We start from the raw sequence: 4,493 nt of genomic DNA, 5'->3' as shown, positions 1-4,493 counted from the left end.
GCTTTGGGAAGAGAGAGTCTTCTTTAAATAGAAGTGGCTGCAACTAGGGTTTTCAACTTGGGCTTCGCCTAGAGTGGGCTTGGGTTTGTGGAATTCGGACTCCACTCGCCACTTAATGGGGAACACGACCAGGCGCGTCGGGTACGAATTCGGGTATAGCCTCGGGTTCCCCAAAATTTCTCTTTCTTCTCTTTTTTTTTCGTTTATAAATATGTAAAAATCGAAAATAATGCAAAGTAAATAAATAAGTAAAATTAAAAGAAAATAAAAATAAGAAGATACCTTTGGGATTTCCTTCCAAGTGAGCTTGTTTAAAGTCACTAAGCTTGACTCTTCATGCTCTTTAAGCATGGATGTTGGGAGGGAGAGGTTCTGGAATCCTTTCCTCTGTAGCAGGTGATGTTCATATATTTTACCCTGTTTTCCCTTAATATATTCACATCTTTTGCATCTTTTGCTATCCATTTTGACCATTATTGCATAGCTTTAGGACTGTTCTTGCATTAGAGTTTAGTTGCATTGCATTTGCATCTTTTCATGCATAAACAGGTGATTTTGGAGCTTAAGGAGCATGGAAGCAATGCTGAGGAGAAGTGAAGCAATCATGAGGAGAAACCAAGAAAGCTAAGGCTGAAGAACCAAGGTCCGGAGTCCAACTCGACTGCCCACTCGACCAGACACTCGACCGTGTGCTGAGAGGGACTCGACCGAGTGGGAGGAGCACAAGAGGAGCCAACTCGACCGAGCACCAGGTCGAGTTGGTCGAGCCGCCTGGCAATTTTGTCTTTTAGCGTTTTTAGGGCTTCCACTACCTTTTCTATATAAGGGTTTGTACCTGCAGCCACAAAAGAGGCCAGCTTTTAGAGAGTCAAAAACCTAGTTTTACCTTTTTGGGAATTATTTCTTTTGCACTTTTATTTTCTTAAGATCTTGTACTCTTTTAAAAGGAGAAAAAGACTAATTCTTCAATATTGTTGGTTTCATAACTTTCAGAATATTGAGAATTTGAGTTTGATTCTTTCTTCAATATTGTAGATCTTTGCTTTATCTATCTAATCATGCAAGTTTCATCATTTTCTGGGTTTATGATTTTGATGTTCATCATGTATGCTTGTGAGTAGTTGCTTAGGATCTTGAGGATGGATTAGGCTGGGTTGTGTTTGAGGTTTGTTTGATTTGGTCAAGCTTGATTGTTGTAGATCTCTTCTAGGCTAGATGTTATTAATGCTGATCCTATATCTGAGAGGGTAGGATCTGATTTCAAGCCTCTTAGCATCACACCAATGTCTAAGGAGCATAGATAAGGCTAGATCTGGAGACTATCATTAGGCTTGCTAAGAGATTAGAAGTCTTGTTTGATTTTTGACATATTGCTTAATGCCTACTTGTGTAGATTTTTTACTTTGTGAGAACAAGTCTAGAGATGCATGAGTTTGATTGTTTCTTGCCATAAGAGTGGATTAAACATGTCTTAGAAATATATGTCAAGAGATTAGCTCAAGTTGTTTGAGATTTGTTGACCAAGTTAGATGACCTCAATCATTAGTCCAGCCCATGAATCCCTCCTCAAGACCTTTCTTGTTTATTGATTTCTTAGCTTAAATCCTGTTGTTTGATCGTTGTTTGATTTGTTTTGGTATTGCTCTGTTTTTCTTGTGTTGCTCTGTTTTGCGTATTTGTCCAGCTCGACCCTGCACTCGATCTACACTCGATCGAGTGCTTGCTCGAGTTCCAACCTAGAACTTGTGTTTATGATTTATGTTTGTCCTGTTTCACTTTAGTTGTATTTCTGTTGCATTCATTTAGTATCATGTTCATTACTTACCTTGCATTAGTTCAATACTTGCATTATCATAGTTTCTATTTCTGTTTTAGCTTCATAATTGTCATAATCATTCTGTTCCATTTGCATTTAGCTCCTACTTCTTGTAGTTTTACTTTCTGCACTTTACATTTCATCATAGGATTGTTAGTGACAAACAACCTTTACATCTAGCTTGACTTAGACTCATATGCACATCTTGCTTGTTCATAAACACTCAGATTGGATTGACACCTCTTATACTACAACTGCATAAGGGGAATTGAAACACCCTGCCATACATTCATTCATAAGTCATCATTCCATACATCATTCATCACCACCACAAAAATATCTGTTTCAATTTGGCGTCGTTGCCCATTTGAGTTTGTTTTGTGACATTTAGGATCATTATTAGTCTAAGATTAAGTTCGTTTATACACTTGTGAGGTTACTGAACTCGAATCTTCTTTTGCTTGGCTGTCTTGAGTTTCAGGTACCCACTCAACCACCCACTCGACCACCACTCCGACCGAGTAGTGATTGAGCACTTGATCGAGTCAGAAGCCGGATACAAATAGCCATCACTTCCCAGTCGACTCGACCACCCCACTCGAGCCTGCGCTCGACCATGTACCTGTTCGAGTCTGTACTCGAGTTTGTTGATGCACGCAAGGTCAAAAGGCAAAGACAATCTTCAAAGACCTATTGACAACATCCACAGGCTACAAAAGGGTTTGAGACATAAGCACAGAAGAGTAGTTCAGGAACAAGAACAACAAGTAGTCATGGAGCAACAAGATCAACAAGCTCCAAGGGCAAGGAACATTGGTGCTGGGGATGCACCTAACACACACAACCAAAGAGCTAGTATTGTGCCTCCTGCTGTGGCCAATAATAATTATGAAATCAAGAGTGGATTGATCTCCATGATACAAGCCAAAAAATTTCATGGGTTGCCAATAGAGGATCCTCTAGATCACCTTGATGAGTTTGACAGAATATGTGGACTCACAAAAATCAATGGAGTAAGTGAAGATGGCTTCAAGTTAAGGCTATTCCCATTTTCCCTTGGAGACAAAGCTCATCTATGGGAGAAGACTCTTCCTACTGGAGCAATAACCACATGGGATGCATGCAAGAAAGCTTTTCTAGCCAAGTTCTTCTCCAATGCAAGGACTGCTAGGTTGAGAAATGAAATTTCTGGGTTTGCTCAAAGGAATAATGAGAGCTTTTGTGAAGCTTGGGAGAGGTTTAAAGGATTCCAGACTCAGTGTCCTCACCATGGCTTCAGCAATGAGTCCCTTCTAAGAACTTTGTATAGAGGAGTGCTTCCCAAGATAAGAATGCTTCTTGATACAGCTTCAAATGGCAACTTCCTCAACAAGAATGTGGAAGAAGAATGGGAATTGGTTGAGAACCTTGCTCAGTCAGATGGTAATTATAATGAAGATTATGATAGAACCATAAGGATCCCCTCCACTGATAAAGAGGACAAATACAAGCAGGATTTAAAGATGGTCAATGAGAAGCTTTACAAGATTCTCCTAAGCTAGTCAAAAACCATTCACTTCATTGGTTAAGAAGAAGCTCCAATCCAAGAAGGAGATAGGGAGTTTGCTGAGTTGTGTTATATGCAGAACCAAGGAGGAGGATACAAAGGATACAACCAAGGTGGAGGATTCAAGCAGAACAACCTCTCTTATAGGAGCACCAATGTAGCCAACCCTCAAGACCAAGTCTATCCACCTCCTCAGCCTCACCAACAGAACAACTATGCACCCAAGCAGCAGCAACAAGTGTTCCAGCCCCAATTGTGTCCCCCACCAGGGTTTCAGACTAACCAAGGCCAGGAGCAAGACCTAAGAGCAATGATACAATAGCTGTTGATTGGGCAAACCAATGGGAAGATTGAGGCAGCAAACAGAATTGCTGAGCTGAACAAGAGGATAGAAGATATTTACAGTGACCTTCATGCCAAGTTTGACACACTGACTTCCAGGATTATGACTATGGAAAATCAGCAAGCTTCTGCCCCACAACATGACCATCACAAGGGCAAAGCTATTGTGCAAACTACTGAATTTTCCAATGCTATCAATCTTCGCAGTGGAAGAGTCTTACCAACACGGCTAGGAGCACATCCCAACACTGAGGACAGTGGAATTCAGGAAGGGGAGGGTTTCCAACAAGATGAGACTCTGAATGAAAACACCGTTGAATTCGACGCACCACTCGACCACTCACTCGACCACTCACTCGACCGAGTAGGTGGTCGAGTACCCGATCGAGCTGCTTCTCAGGAGAAAATCAATCCAGTTACCTCCAAAGAAAAAGAAGTCCGGTTCATTCCTCCTCCTTACAAGCCTCCACTACCTTTCCCAGGAAGATTTAAGAAACAGATGGTTGATAAATACAAGACATTGTTTGACAAACAAGTTATAGAGATTGAGCTTAGGATGCCTCTAATAAATGCCTTTGTGATGATCCCTCCTTACCAAAAATTCTTGAAAGATGTTGTGATAGAAAGGATCAAAGAAGCTCAAGGGATGGTGATTCTCAGCCATGAGTGTAGTGCCATAATCCAAAAGCAAGTGAACCCTCAAAAGCTAAGAGATCCTGGTTCCTTTACTCTACCTTGCTCTATAGGGCCCTTAACCTTCAATAGATGCCTTTGTGATTTGGGAGCCTC

General features: G+C 41.1%; 1 non-coding gene across 1 annotated transcript; it reads right to left on the bottom strand.

Annotated features, from left to right (window-relative positions):
• Nucleotides 1–2,985: 2,985 nt before the first annotated feature.
• Nucleotides 2,986–3,092, bottom strand: LOC147921155 (small nucleolar RNA R71). The gene has a single exon (XR_015591833.1). It is a non-coding gene; the product is annotated as a small nucleolar RNA R71 (small nucleolar RNA).
• Between the last annotated feature and the right edge of the window lie 1,401 nt (nt 3,093–4,493).

The sequence above is a fragment of the Camelina sativa genome, chromosome 19 (genome assembly GCF_030686135.1).
Source record: "Camelina sativa cultivar CO46 ecotype springtype chromosome 19, ASM3068613v1".
Lineage (NCBI taxonomy): Eukaryota > Viridiplantae > Streptophyta > Magnoliopsida > Brassicales > Brassicaceae > Camelina > Camelina sativa.
Note: the sequence above shows the minus strand (reverse complement) of the source record. Positions and strands in the feature narration are given on the sequence as shown.